The sequence below is a fragment of the Equus przewalskii genome, chromosome 11, assembly GCF_037783145.1.
Source record: "Equus przewalskii isolate Varuska chromosome 11, EquPr2, whole genome shotgun sequence".
Classification (NCBI taxonomy): Eukaryota; Metazoa; Chordata; class Mammalia; order Perissodactyla; family Equidae; genus Equus; species Equus przewalskii.
The window spans coordinates 23,421,052-23,436,764 of NC_091841.1; the positions used below are offsets into that span (position 1 = coordinate 23,421,052).

General features: G+C 45.7%; 1 long non-coding RNA gene across 1 annotated transcript in view; it reads left to right on the top strand.

The window, feature by feature from the left end:
- The first annotated feature begins 7,186 nt into the window (after positions 1–7,186).
- Positions 7,187–15,713, top strand: part of LOC139074492 (uncharacterized) — a 36,923-nt gene continuing 28,396 nt past the window's right edge. The window contains exon 1 of the long non-coding RNA XR_011524132.1: positions 7,187–7,337. This is a non-coding gene — a long non-coding RNA (uncharacterized lncRNA). The remainder of the gene's footprint in view (positions 7,338–15,713) is intronic.

Here is a 15,713-nt window from a genome sequence, read left to right on the forward strand (position 1 = left end):
CTGTTGCCTCCTTTCCTTGCTCGGAAAGGAGGTCCACAAATGTTACACCTGCGTTCAAGATGTACTTGCACCCAGCTAGGACTTGCTCCTGGAAGAAATCAGGATTGGGAAAGAACTGAAAAGAGAATAGCTTTCTTGTTGACACTTCAGTTCAGCTCAGATCTCACCTACAACCAGCTCACTTGGTACCAATGGCAGCCACGCCCTTTGTTTAAAGCAAGAGTTCTAACTTTTGTCTGTAAAGGGCCAAATAGTAAATATTTTAGACTTCAAGGGCCACTTACGTCCCTGTTGCATATTCCTCTCCTCTTCTCCTCCTTCTCTTGCAATCCTTGCAAACCATTTTTTGTTCTGGGTTGTATAAAAACAGGCCTAACAGGCCGGCCCCGTGGCCGAGTGGTTAACTTCACGCGTTCCGCTTCAGTGGCCCAGGGTTCGGATTCTGGGTGCGGACATGGCACCACTCATTAGGCCATGTTGAGGCGGCGTCCCACATGCCACAACTAGAAGGACCCACAACTAAAATATACAACTATGTACAGGGGGGATTTGGGGAGAAAAAACAAAGGGGGGAGGGGGAAAGAAGATTAGCAATAGTTGTTAGAAAATAAATAAATAAATAATAAGAAAAAAATACAAACAGGCCTAGAGTTGTAGTACTACCCACAGGCTGTAGTTGGCCAACCCCTGATTTAAAGGACGGATAGAAGAGCAGAGCCCAAAACAGACTGGTGTTTATGATGTCTCAAGGGTTCCTAGGCACTCCACTCCTGACCACAAATAGTCACCCTCATCCCAGCCCTGAATGGCCCTTTGTTGTCTCTGTTTTTAGGGCCCTCCTAAAGGGAAACTCCTGATCCCCCAGAAGTCTTGTAGGAGATTTGGCCATACCTTCTTTGCTCATAGTTTCACAGGATTAGAGGCTCAGAACCCATTGTTCAGGAACTCCCTCTTGGGCTAGGTCAGCATTTCAGTACCAACGCCTCCCTCTGGACTCCCCAAGTTCCTCTTCTGATGTCACCCCTTGCTCAATTCCTTCCCTTCAGGGCCTCTCTGTGGCTCTGCCTGAGGCCTCACTGTTCCTTCTCCCATCACTGAAGATTAGCCACACTGAGATCACCATATGATCTCCAGATCACTATGGCTGCCATCAACTCTTCCCTCCCTCCTGTCACAAGCTGGAGGTCAATGAACCCTCCCCCACCTTGGATGTGAGTAGGTCTTCCATCTGAGGTAGAAGTGATGTTTCAGGTCTTCCAGGGCAAGGCCATAGGAAGCCTTTCAGGTTCTTATAGAACCTGTCTTCTGGACACTCATTTAGGGTGAAGCCAGCTGCCTTGAAAGAAGTTTGACAATCCCAAGACCACCATGCTGTGAGGAAGCCCAAGCTGGTCCAGCGGCAAGAACCTATGGAAAGAGATGCTCAGCATCCAGCTGTTCCAGCTATCCCAGCCCAGGGACCAGACATTTAAGTAAAGAGACCTTCAGATGGCTCAGGCCCCACTGCAACCTCATGAGACCCCAAGTAAGACCTGCCCGTTGAGCCCAGTTGACTCGTAGACCATGAGAGATAATAATAAATTATCTCTTTAAGCCACTGCATTTTGGGGTGGTTTGTTACACAGCAATAGACAACTGGAACACCACCTGAAAGTGATGTCTCATCAGGAAGTTTTCTGTCACACTCAGGTGTAGGGTTTAACCTCTTTTTTCTCCAGCCCTAGCCAGAAGATCTTTCCTCAGCTTTGCAGGTCAATCTTTGGTCCCCTTGCCAGAAGAGCGTATGAATTTTGCACCGAAATCTAGTTGCTCAAAACCAGGAGTCCTTAAGCTGGTCACTTGTGGCAGGTGCTTCTGGTTGGCTACCCCAAAGTCATTCCCAAACCCTTTCTTCCTGTCCTCCTCTCACTGTAAAGCCTGGGATGGCCAGAGACACACTCTCTGGCTTTGCTGGGGAGGACTTTATAAGCCCTCTTTGGCCAACGATGTGAGGAGAAGTCAGCTGTTGGGTTCCTGAACACAGTCTTTGCTTGCTGATAAGGGAGAAGCTGGGAGAAGAAGCTCTGCCTGATATCACCTCCTGCTTCCTGCTTCTGAATGTGGTATGAGGATGTGATGTATGGGGCTGCTGCCACCATCTGAAACCATGAGGGGAAAGCTAAGGGGATCAGAAAGGCCACAACTCAGAGCCGTATCATCTTCTCATATGAGAAAAAGAAACAACTATTTCTTGAAGACTTTGTTGGTCAGGTTTTCTATTCTTTGCGGCCGCGTCTATTCCTAACTGTGACATCAATCGTGTCCACTCTAGAGACAGAACGTTTGCATTTGTCCCTGTCAAGGGAGTCTCCTTTTGGAGTCCTCCATGTCGAGCCAAGTTTTTGTCTCCTGGAGCTGGAGATTCAGGTGGAGGGAGGAGGAATGTCCCTCTGCCTGGGGCTTGAGCTGGGGATTGGGGGTAGTAGGTTTCTGGCAGTGAAGTCTTGGGGTATGGCTGATTTGTGCTCTCCCCACTATGGAGCCCAAGGGCCTTCCCTAGCTTCAGCCCTGGGTGTTGGTCGCATGAGGAGTCAAAGATGCCACCTCTGAACTGACCACCAGGGAGCTCCCCTGACACTGATGGTGGGCAAAGGCAGGAGATGGCAACAACCACGGACGATGAATCGAATCAGGAGTCTGGGCTCCAGTCCCAGGTCTGCCACTAACTGCCTGTGTGTCCCTGCGTCTCAACCAGCTTCCTCAGGGCAAGTGCTCTGAGCCCTCTGTGTTCACAGGGAACCAGCTGTCCCCAGGGCCCTGGTCTCTGAGCCTCTTCTCAGAAACACAAATAATCATGTGGGGAGGGCCCACATCCAGCAGTCAGCAAGTGCCATTCTGGGAACTTCCAGCTTAATATGGAAATTGGGAATGGAAACCTGAGACCCTGGATGGCTGAGAGCAGCTCCAAGTCACGTGGCTTTCTGAGCACCAGGTGCAATGGGGGCCCGGAGGCGGGGTGGGAGGTAAAGATGAGTCAGAGGAAGACCCTGCCTTGAGCAATGCACAGTGAGGAAAGGAGCCAAGTTCCTAAGCCCGCAGATCTGCTGCCAGCCCCCTCCGGCTTGCTTCCTGCTGCTGGGGCACTGAGCTGGGGGCCTGGCTACACGGTGGAGGTGGGAGGGGTGTCTCAGAAAGCTTCGAGTCCTGGCCTCTCAAAAGGCATTGTTCAAGCCTTTCTCTCTGGCTCCCTGGGAGGCTGAGCTGCTGGGAAGTTCCCACCAGCCACCGTGCTTTCCTGGAAACTTCTGGAGAGCCATCCAAGAAAGGATCTGCCCACAGGCCCCTGGAGACACAACTCCTCTCTCCTCCCTGCACCCAGGGAAGATTCTCTGCCCGTTCCCCTGAGTGAAGGCCTTCAGGGACAATGATAACAAGCAGGAGTATGATTGCGGTTTAGGGAATGCTTTGAGAGTGCCAGGCCATTTTTACACACTATTTCTCATTTAGTTCTTTCAACAAGTCTAAGAAGTATTCTGTTGGTTTTATAGATGAGGAAACCGGAGCAAGGAGGCTGAGTAACTTCCAAGGGGTCAGCCCTGCCAAGAAGTGACTCAGCCACAATTCCCACTTGTCCCCTACCTCAGGCCGAATGCCCCATCCCCTGGAGGGTAAAGTCCACGGTCTGCAGCACGGCACACAGGGCCGTGTGGGGCTGGTCCCCACAAGTACTCCTCTCCTTCTAATGCTTTGGCCACACCGCATCCTCTACACCACCCTTTGCCTGGAAAGTTCTTGTCCTCCCCCGACTCCTCCCTATTCTTCTTGGCTAATTCCTATCACGGCCTTAAGGCTAGTTCCTTCTCGTGGGCTTGCATCTTAGGTAAGGGCTAAGTTCCAAAGTCAGGGGGTAAGGTGAAAATCTCACGTGGGAGGACATCATACCGTTTCTCCAGGAGTCCAACTCAGCCAGTGCTCCCTCCAGCAGTGCAACCGACAGCCCTTTCGTCTGTCGAGCATCAGGTGAGGGGGTGACCTGCATTTGGGGGCCATGTCATGTATTAGAATTATCCTCCACACGGCGATATGCTCTCCCTGAGTAAATGGCCAATTCACACCTCCCATCTCACCTCCACTCTGGCACCAATCTTTGAGCGGGATGGTGGCCTGGTTTGGGAGGCTGGGGCCAAGGAAGCTTCCTGGAGGTGATGACGGTGGTGTCATGTCATATGTGCTTCAACTCGTTTGACTTCAATGATGTGAGTTCGGCAAAAAGACACTAAGAACATAAAGCCACGCATGCAGACGATAATGCCAAATTTAAGAAAATGCTTAAATTCCCTTGAAGAGAAGACAAGGTTAGGGAGAGCTACTCAAGGGGCTTCAGCTGAGTCTGCAATATACTGTTACTTAAAAAAATAAGAAGCAAATACGGTACAATGTTGAAATCGGACAAAGCTGGGTGGCGAGTATACAGGTCTCTATTACATTATTGTTTGCATTTTCCTTGAAATAATAAGCTTGAAATATTTCACAACTAAAACTAGATTGCCATGGATGTCCTTCTGTGGGGCATTGTGTTTGGGTGAATAATGGACCCCCAAAGATGTGAATGGACCCCCAGGACCTGTGAATATGTTACTTTACACAGCAAAAGAGAACTTGCGGATACGATTAAGTTAAGAATTTTGAGATGGAGGGGTTATCTGGGCAGGCCCGATGTACTCACAAAGGTCAGACAGGCAGGAACCTCAGAGTCAGGAGATAGGAAGACGGAAGCAGAAGTTGGGGTGGTGTGGTCACGAGTTAAGGGATGTGGGCAGCCCTTAGAAATTGGGAAAGTCAAGGCCGTGATTCTCTCCTGGAGACTCCAGAAGGATCGTGGCAACTGTTGACACCTTTCTAGCTCCTGTGGGACTCATTTCAGACCTCTCACCTCGAGAACTGTAAGATAATAAACCTGTGTTATTTTAAGCCACTAAGTTTGCGGCAATCTGTTGCAGCAGCCATAGGAAATGAATATAGGCATGGTCAGCAGCTACGCCAACAGGTGGAGAGGCAATTTCTCAAAGCGGGAATAAGAGGCCCAGGGAGGGCCCCCCTCCGACCCAGGATGGCACGGCTGGCATTCCTGAGTCCTGAATCTCCAGTCCTATGCTTTCACTAGAGTCCAGCCAGCTCTCTCTAACTTCAGCAGGAGAACAAGGATGCCGCAGCCTCATAGAACCAAGAGCTCTGACCTGTGGAGTCAACGTCAACATTTGATCATGGCCTCAAATACCCAGTTCTTCCTGGGTTCCAGGTGCCAAGAGACAAGATACTCCTGGTCCGGGGTTTAACTGCCTAGGCCTTCTCTTCTGGGTCTTACAGATGCAAAGACTGATTTTCCAGCAGGTGGACACCCGAGTGCATCTGATCCCTCACCTCGTCCCCTCTACTTCCTTGTTCTACTGCTGCCCTGGAGGTGGCTGGGCAGATAACGGTGCCTTCTCGCCTCCAAGCCAAGTCCACAACTCCATGAGCACCCAGGCTGCAATGGGGCTGAGTTCCGGGGCACATGAGATGGAGTCCTTTTGGAGATGCCCTGCCCCACTCACCTTAGGAGATTACAGTCTAGTGGGGGCAACTGCGACATGTACCTGGACAGCCATAGAACAAGGCAACATGTGACTGTAGCAGAGTGAGGGATCCAAGATTCCACACTTACTGATTCACTTACTTGTTAAGTCTCCAAAATCATTTCCCAACTGCCCACCCAGACTCGAAACACTGAAAATGTTGGTCCCTTGTCTCAAAGGAGCAAAGAATCTTAGAGAGACAGAAGCACGGGCAAATAAAAGATTTATTAGCAATACCAGGCACAATTGGTAAGGCTGTGACTGTCCTTTCATTGTGGGGACAGCCACAAGGATGCAGCGAAGGGAGAGCAGGGAAGGCTATTCATGGGAGGTGGGACTCAAGTTGGGTCCTGGAAGACCCTCAGAGCTGGTACTGGAAAAGGCATGGAAGCATTCCCAGCGGTCGGGGGTGCAGTCAGAGATTTGAGGGGGAAAGGACAGAATGAACAAAAGGACGAAGACGCTGACAGCAAAAGGTGTCACAATTATGAGCAGGTCAGGAGCGGCTGGAGTTGGCTGTTGGGGGAGGTCAGGTTTTGTGTTGGGAGATAATCTACGTACATTATGTTAAACCCGTGTCAAACCCACGTGTGCCTTTGACGGCATATCCGTGGTGCTGCAGTACCGGCTCACCCTTCACTGGGGACTCTGTCAGGGCAGTGGGACGCAGGGACTCAGCTATTCCAGAGCAGCTGGCAAGAGCAGGTGCCCTGAGCAAACAAGATAAGGACAACGCATCTGACAGGCTGGAACAGTCTTATAATTATAATTATAATAAACGAGTGCTCAAAGACATAGTTGCGGAGGGCTGATCAGAGGTCGAACAGCATGAGTTGAAGCGATCAGGGTTACCTGAAAGAGCTGACTAGAGGAGATTGTTCCCAGGAAATGAAAGAGTCACCACCAAGGATTCACGCCCAGTCACCTTCCCTGGAGAAGAGAAATCGATCAGAGCTTCAGGAAGAAGCAACCAGGAGTATTTCGTTGCTTACATTGAAATCTGACCGAAGGACAATTTAGAGCCACTGTCGCACAGCCAGAGGGGGCTGCCCTCCTCCCTTGGTTCTCCAGAGGATGGTCGGGAGTAAGACAGTGAAGCAGAGTGGCTGAGCCTACGTGGAGGATTGGGGGGCTCAGGAGCCTGTGTGGAGGAGGTGGGAGGTGGGGACAAGAAGGACAAGGAGAAGAGTGACATTGCATGGAACCAGCTCCAGTATGGATTTAGCATGAAAGCTTAGGGGAAAAAGAAGGGCAGAGAAAGGACGGGTGGATAAGATGTCACTTGAACATGAGAAAGGAAGAGGTCAAGAGGAGAGATAAAAGCTGGAGGCAAGAGTGAAGGATGGGGAAAACATAAAGATAATGAACAGTCACTGAGATGGGGAAAAACAAGATGACAACGCAGAAAGCGAAGGATCAGAACAATGGGTCACGGGAGACAAGAACAAAGGCCCTAGAGCCAGCACAGGCTCCGGGAAGCATTGTACCGCAGTCCCCAGGACTCGGTTACACAAAAGGACTAAGAGCATGGGCCAAACACAGTGACAAGCGCCCTGCTGTCTGGCTGGGCTGGGAAACGGGGCTCTGCAGTTAACCGAATGTTCACTTAGTAAAGTTCTGACACACGGCAAGCCTTAATGCACCAGGTGGGCTTTCTTTGCAGAGCAAGATGTTCAAGGTCTCTCACTCCAACAGGGATGTGAAGAAATCAGGCCTCTGAGATCACGACAAGTCTTCATTGAGGTGAGTCTGGAGGCTGGAATATCAAATGGCAGCATTTTTTACCACGACTCTCAAAATGAAAGTCAGAGCCAACTCAATTCCCTGTATTTGATCATTTCTGATAGTTGTACCTGGCCTGGATGGGACTGTCACGTACCTTACAAGGGACAGTGAGACGCAGTGGCTGAAGTGCACGCTCTGTGCTCGGTGGCCTGGGCTCGTATCCCTGCTCTGCTGCTTACTGGTAGTGAGAACCTTGGGCTTGGTTTTATGATCTGCAAAATGGGTACAATGATTATACCCACCTCATGGGGTTGTTTTGACTATTAAATGAGGGCATACATGTGATGTGCTTAGAACACTGTCTGGCACATGGAGAGTGCTCACTCCATGTCACTAATTATGATTTATTAGAGTTTATGAGCACAAAATATTAGGACAGACAGCGAAAGGAGGCCCTAAGCTGAGGGAGGGGGAGTTACTTTGGAGTAGGCTGTGTGCTTTGCCTACGTGGTGGAGGGGTCAGAGAGATGGGAAGGGGCTTCCTACGGAAGCTGGAGGTTGGGTGTGGCCCTTCCTGGGGTTCGCCAGCATTTCTGATTGAACTAATTCCAAGAGATGGAACCAACGGCCTCATTCTTTTACCAGGTAATTAATAACACTCTGGGCCCGGGCTCTATTGCTGCCTCGCCCTGGAGGTCTGTAATATGGTCCAGCTATTTGATATTTGAAGAAACAAAATCAGATTTGGGTTCTGCCACTTGCTGGCATTTTGACCTTCTTTGCCCTCGGTTTTCTCCTCTACCTCAGAGAGCTGTTATGAAGGTCCAGTGAGTAAAGTCAGTAAAGACACGCAAATCTGAATCCCTGATCAACACCATTTACAAAGCTAGGGTGTGGACAGACAGCAGCCCTAACTGTGACATAACAGCTATGACGTTAACGGAGAGAATCTCTGTAGGGTCACATCATTATGGACTAGAGGTGAGGACGGACTTCTTAAAAAAAACTCCCCCCCAAAAAATCATAAGACTCAATAGGGGAATGGACAGGTAAAACCTGGCGGCTGCACTCTATGGATCATCACACAGCCATGAGAAACGGGGTCAATGCGCAGACAGCAACTCAGGTGGACCACGCTAACAATGCTGGAAGAAAGGGCGAGTGCACCCTAATTTACATAAACATATCCAACATACATATAAATTAGAATACACGTGTGGAAAACAACAATTGAAATTTCAAAAGCACAAACAAGGACATATAGGAAACATGTCAGGATGATCGCTTATAGGGAAAAGGAGAGTGGGAATTGTGATCAAAGGAAATAGCTATTTAAAAAAGGAGTGCAAATCAAGGGTTTAGCACAAAACTGGCGTACAGTAAGCACTCCCTAAGTGTCAGTTATTATTAATTAATTAAAAAAGAATAGTCCCACGATGTATGTAAGTGAAGTCATGATGCTGTATGGCTGAAACTTATACAGTACAGTATGTCGATTATATCTCAATAAAACTGGGGGAAAAGAACAGCCCAGAGTGAATGCTATTCCCCAACCACACATCAGGAGGTCCTAAAACGTAAAACTTCTGCTTTGCAAAAAACAACATCAAAAGAATTAGAAGACAAGCCACAAACTGGGAGAAAATATTTGCGAAAGACACATCCTATGAAGGACTGTTATCCAAAATATACAAAGAACTCTTAGCACTCAATAATAAGAAAACAAACAACTCCATTTAAAAATAGGCCAAAGACATTAACAAACACCTCATCTTTGGAGATATACAGACGGCAAATAAGCATATGAAAAGATGCTCCATCTCATGTGTCGTTAGGGAAGTGCAAATGAAAACAACGAGATTCCACTGCAAAATGGTCCAGCTACTTTGGAAGACAGTTTGGCAGTTTCTTACAAAACTAAACATCCTCTTACCATATGATCCAGCAACTGTGCTCCTTGGTATTTACCCAAAGGAGTTGAAAACACGTTGACACAAACACCTGCGCATGATGTTTGTAGCACCTTTATTCATACCTGCCAAAACTTGGAAGCAATCAAGATGTCCTTCAGCAGGTGAATGAAGGAATAAACTGTGGTACACTCAGGCAACGGAATATTATTCAGCCCTGTAAAGAAATGGGCTATCAAGCCATGAAAAGACGTGGAGGAACCTTAAATACGTATTACTAAGTGAAAGAAGCCAATCTGAAAAGGCAGTGTACTGTATGACTCCAGCTATGTGACATTCTGGAAAAGGCAAAGCTATGGGGACAGTAAAAACATCAGTGGTTGCCAGAGGTTGAGAGTCAGGGTGGGGAGGTGAATAGACTGAGCATAGAGGATTTTCAGGGCAGTGAAAATACTCTGTGTGACGTTATAATGATAGATACGTGTCATTGTACATTTATCCAAACCCACAGAATGTGCAAGACCGAGAGTGAACCCTAACGTAAACTGGGGACTTTGGGGAACTATGATGTGTCAATGTCAGTTCACCCTTGGTAAAAAGTGTCTCATCCTGGCGAGTGCTGTTGATAATAGGAGAGGTTATGCCTGCGTGGGGCAGGGGGTATATGGGAAATCTCTGTACCTTCCTCTCCATTTTGTTGTAAACCTAAAAGTGCTCTAAATAAATAAAGTCTTTAAAAGAAAGAAAAAAGAGGCAAGGTCCATATCTGTCTTTCCATGGCCATTTTTCAGGAGCCTAGAACACTGTCTGGCGATGAAGAGGTCTTGAATGACTGAACAAAAGCTAGTTAATGTCAGAGTTGCCCACAGAACACTCAAGTCTTCCACACAACGAGGAGAAACATTCTGGTCCTCTCCTCAAAGGTCTAAATTAGGATGGCCACATCTTGTATTTAGGTGTCTCCTTTCCTACAACGATCTCAGAGCCCAGAAATACCACCTAGCTGTCCATGCAGCCTCCTCCCGCCCCCCACCCCGCCAATAGTGAGAGAGTCAAACTAGAGTTCAAGGCCCTTGCTGTAAATCAGGTGGTGTTCACCCCTCCCGTGAACTCTGGGGGGTTGTTGATCCAGGAAGGAGTGTAACTCCACGGGCTAAGGGAAGTGAGTCAGCATGTTGCCGCTCATGGATTTCAAAACAGATGAGACGGTCGACTTCACTGTATGAAGAAACGCATCTGACAGCTTTGCTCTTACGTCAAGAAAGCTGAAGTCGGCTGGGGCCTTCTGCACTCAGCAAACAGCCACAGGACGGCGTGATGAGGTTTGTTTTGGCCACACCTCTCCCAGCAGTGACAGAGCAAGCCAAAGGGAAAAGCCCAGACACCATGACTGGCAGAAAAGTAGCCATTTGGGGGAACTATTTTGCATTTTACAAAACCATGTTTTCAACACATAAGGCAGGGCCGTCAGGTCACTGTGTGTCCACAGACCAAACCAGCTCCTGGTTAATGGCTCCTGACCGCGAGAAACAGCGGAATGCCGCCTGGTCCGTGATCCTTCCTTGTGAAACCATCACTGTGGGGCCTGGCCTTCCCTGGCTCTTTTTAAGGTCCCTCTGCTGCAGCGCCCCCTTTGTGCATGGAGGCCACAGTCTATTTGATCTTTAGAGCAGTGGTGTTCAACCTTGGGTACATATAGAATCATCTGGAGAGCTTTTAAAAAAATCCAAATACCCAAGTCACATCTCTACCAATGAACCCAGAACCTCTGGGAGCTGGGTGTGGCCTCAGGATTTGTTAAACTCTGTAAGGTGGTCTCAACGTGCTGCTAAGGCTGAGCAGCACCACTTCTCAGTCCTGCTTATAGGATGTATTCAGTAAAGATTTATTAAAAAGAGCATGGAAAAGGATTTCTCCAGAGAAAGCCAGTGACAGGGCCCCTGCCCTTGGCATTTTATTGGGCCGGATTATAATTAAGGATCACCCACTCAAGGCACTGGCCTGCTGGCCCTCACCTCCATGGGTCCCAGGGGAAAAGGGCTTTGCTGAGAGCACGAATGGGACCCAAGGACCAAGAAACTCAACAGTCACCTGAGCCTTAGTATTGTTCCTCGCGTACCTGCCATAACCCTGGTGCTAACCTAAGGGGACGCCACCAGAACCCACTTCTATAGCTCCCCAGTGGGCATCCAGCTTCTGGGGAAACTGTTTTCCAGCGCAGCAGTGCGCAGGGTTAGGATGGTGAGGGTCGGGAGCTGCAGCCAGAGTTCCAGCAGAATCGGGGAGGACCCTCTGCTTAGAGCTCCCACTGCTTCTCCTCTGGCTTCCCTTGACTCCATCATCAAGGATATTTGTTCCATAGCTCTCCTGGTGCACAACAAGGATAGAATTGGACTTAAAGGGGAAAAGATAACTTACTGTATCAGAAGGTTCGAGGAGGGAGCAAATTTGAGCCCTATCTCCCAGAGGTATGGGGCAGACAATAATCGTCACATCTGTTTGGGCTCTCCTCTCTAGAGAAACCGTCCAGAGAGCTGAGGCCAGAGATAACAACAGTTAATAGCTTTGTTTTTTAAAAATTTTTATTGAGTTTATGATAATTTACAATCTTGTGAAATTTCAGTTGTACGTTATTGTTTGTCGGTCGTGTTGTAGGTGCACCCCTTCACCCTCTGTGCCCACCCTCCACCCCCCTTTCCCCTGGAAGCCACTAATCTGTTCTCTTTGTCCACATATTTAACTTCCACACGAGTGGAGTCATACAGGGATCGTCCTTCTCTATCTGGCTTATTTCACTTAACATAATACCCTCAAGGTCCATCCACGTTGTTGTGAATGGGACGATTTTATTCTTTTTTATGGCTCAGTAGTATTCCATTGTATATATATATATACCATATCTTCTTTATCCAATCATCAGTTGATGGGCACTTAGGTTGCTTCCAGGTCTTGGCTATTGTAAAGAATGCTGCAATGAACATAGGGGTGCATGGAACTTCTGGAATTGCTGATTTCAAGTTCTTTGGGTGGATACCCAGTAGTGGGATGGCTGGGTCATAAGGTATTTCTATTTTTAATTTTTTGAGAAATCTCCATACTATTTTCCATAGTGGCTGCACCAGTCTGCATTCCCACCAGCAGTGTATGAGGGTTCCTTTTTCTTCACAACTTCTCCAAAATTTGTTACTTTTTGTTTTGGTTATTTTTGCCTTTCTAATGGGTATAAGGTGATATCTTAGTGTAGTTTTGATTTGCATTTCCCTGACGATCAGTGAAGATGAACATCTCTTCATGTGCCTATTGACCATCCATATATCTTCTTTAGAGAAATGTCTGTTCATGTCCCCTGCCCATTTTTTGATTGGGTTGTTTGATTTTTTTGTTGTTGAGTTGTGTGAGTTCTTTATATATTATGGATATTAACCCTGTGTCAGATATATGACTTGCAAATATTTTTTCCCAATTAGTGGGTTGGTTTTTTTGTTTCAATCCTGTTTTCCCTTGCCTTGAAGAAGCTCTTTAGTCTGATGACGTCCCATTTGTTTATTCTTTCTATTGTTTCCCTTGTCTGAGAAGACGTGGTGTCCAAAAAGATCCTTTTAAGACTGATGTCAAAGTGTGTACTGCCTGTCTTTTCTTCTAGAACCCTTATGGTTTCAGGTCTTACTTTTACGTCTTTGATCCATTTTGAGTTTATTTTTGTGAATGGTGAAAAAGAATGGTCAATTTTCATTCTTTTACATGTGGCTTTCCAGTTTTCCCAGAACCATTTGATGAAGAGACTTTCTTTTCTCCATTGTAAGGCCCACAGCTCCTTTGTCGAAGATTAGCTGCCCATAGATGTGTGGTTTTATTTCTGGGCTTTCAATTCTGTTCCATTGATCTGTGCATCTGTTTCTGTACCAGTACCATGCTGTTTTGATTACTGTAGCTTTGTGGTATGTTTTGAAGTCAGGGATTGTGATGCCTCCAGCTTTGTTCTTTTTTCTCAGGATTGCTTTAGCAATTCGAGGTCTTTTGTTGCCCCATATGAATTTTAGGATTCTTTGTTCTATTTCTGTAAAGAACGTCCTTGGGATTCTGATTGGGATTGCATTGAATCTGTAGATTGCTTTAGGTAGAATGGACATTTTAACTATGTTTATTTTTCCACTCCATGTGCATGGAATGTCTTTCCATCTCTTTATGTCATCATCCATTTCTTTCAGGAAAGTCTTGTAGTTTTCATTGTATAGGTCTCTCACTTCCCTAGTTAAATTCACCCCTAGGTATTTTATTCTTTTTGTTGCAATTGTGAATGGTATTGTGTTCTTGAGTTATTTTTCTGTTAGTTCGTTATTAGAGTATAGAAATGCTACTGATTTATGTAAGTTGATTTTATCCCCTGCCACTTTGCTGTAGTTGTTGATTGTTTCTAATAGTTTTCCAATGGATTCTTTGGGGTTTTCTATGTATAAGATCATGTCATCTGCAAACAGCGAGAGTTTCACTTCTTCACTCCCTATTTGGATTCCTTTTATTCCTTTCTCTTCCCTAATTGCTCTGGCACAAACCTACAGTGCTATATTGAATAAGAGTGGTGATAGTGGGCATTCTTGTCTCGTTCCTATTCTCAGGGGGATGGCGCTTGGTTTTTGCCCATTGAGTATGATGTTGGCTGTGTGTTTGTCATATATGGCCTTTATTATGTTGAGGTAATTTCCTTCTATCCCCATTTTGTTAAGATTTTTTTTGTCATAAATCCCTGTTGGATCTTGCCAAATGCTTAATCTGCATCTTTTGAGATGATCATGTGGTTTTTATTCCTCAATTTGTTGATGCGGTGTATCACATTGATTGATTTGTGGATGTTGAACCATCCCTGTGTCCCTGGTATGAATCCCACTTGATCATGATATGTTGCATCCTTTTGATGTATTGCTGAATTTGGGTTGCCAAAATTTTGTTGGGAATTTTTTCATCTATGTTCATCAGCGATATTGGTCTGTAGTTCTCCTTTTTCATGCTGTCCTTGTCAGGCTTTCATATCAGAGTAATGTTGGCCTTGTAGAATGTGTTAGGAAGTGTTCCATCCTCCCTAAGTTTTTAGAATAGCTTGAAAAGTATAGGTATTAAATCCTCTCTGAAAGTTTGGTAGAATTCCCCGGGAAAGCCATCTGGTCCTGGGGTTTTATTCTTTGAGTGCTTTTGATTGCTGTTCCAATCTCTTTGCTTGTGATTGGCCTGTTCAGATTGTCTGCTTCTTCTTGATTCAGCTTTGGGAGGTTGTAGGAGTCTAAGAATTTATCTATTTCCTCTAGGTTATCCATTTTGTTGGCATATAGGTTTTCATAGTATTCTCTTATAATCCATTGTATTTCTGTGGAGTCTGTTGTTATTTCTCCTCTTTCATTTCTGATTTTGTTTATTTGAGCTTTCTCTCTTTTTTCCTTTGTTAAGTCTGGCTACGGGTTTGTCAATTTTATTTATCCTCTCAAAGAACCAGGTCTTTGTTTCATTGATCCTTTCTACTGCCTTTTTTGTTTCAATAGCATTTATTTCTGCACTGATTTTTATGATTTCTCTCCTTCTTCTGACTTTGGGCTTTGTTTGTTCTTCCTTTTTCTAATTCAGTTAGGTGTAATTTGAGATTGCTTATTTGGAATTTTTCTTTTTTAATAAGGTGTGCCTGTATTGTGATGAATTTCCCTCTTAATAAAGCTTTTGCTGTATCCCATATGAGTTGGTATGGCATGTTATCATTTTCATTTGTCTCCAGATATTTTTTCATTTCTCCTTTAATTTCTCCAATGATCCATTGCTTGTTCAATAGCATATTGTTTAGTCTCCACATCTTTGTCCTTTCTCAGCTTTTTTCTTGTAATTAATTTCTAGCTTTATAGCATTATGATTGGCAAAGACGCTTGTTATTATTTCAATTTAATTTATTATTTCAATGTAAAATTTATAGAGGCTTGCCTTGTTTTCCAACATGTGGTCTATCCTTGAGAATGTTCCATGTGCACTTGAGAAGAATGTATATTCTGCTGTTTTTGGGTGGAGTGTTCTACATATGTCTATTAAGTCCAACTGTTTTAGCTTTTCACTTAATTCCACTGTTTCTTTGTTGATTTTCTGTCTGGATGATCTGTCCAGTGATGTGAGTACAGTGTTGAGGTCCCCTACTATTACTGTGTCATTTTTGAAATCTTCTTTTAGGCTTGTTAATAGTTGCTTTATGAACTTTGGTGCTCATGTGTTGGGTGCATAGATATTTATAAGCGTTATTTCTTCTTGATGGAGTGTACCTTTGATCGTTATATATTGCCCCTCTTTGTCTGCCTTATCTTGAAATCTACTTTATCTCATATAAGTATTGTGACTCCTGCTTTCTTTTATTTGCCATTAGCTTGGAGTATCATCTTCCATCCCTTCACTCTGAGCCTGTATTTGTCATCGGAGCTGAGATGTGTTTCCTGGAGACAACAAATTGTTGGATCTTGTT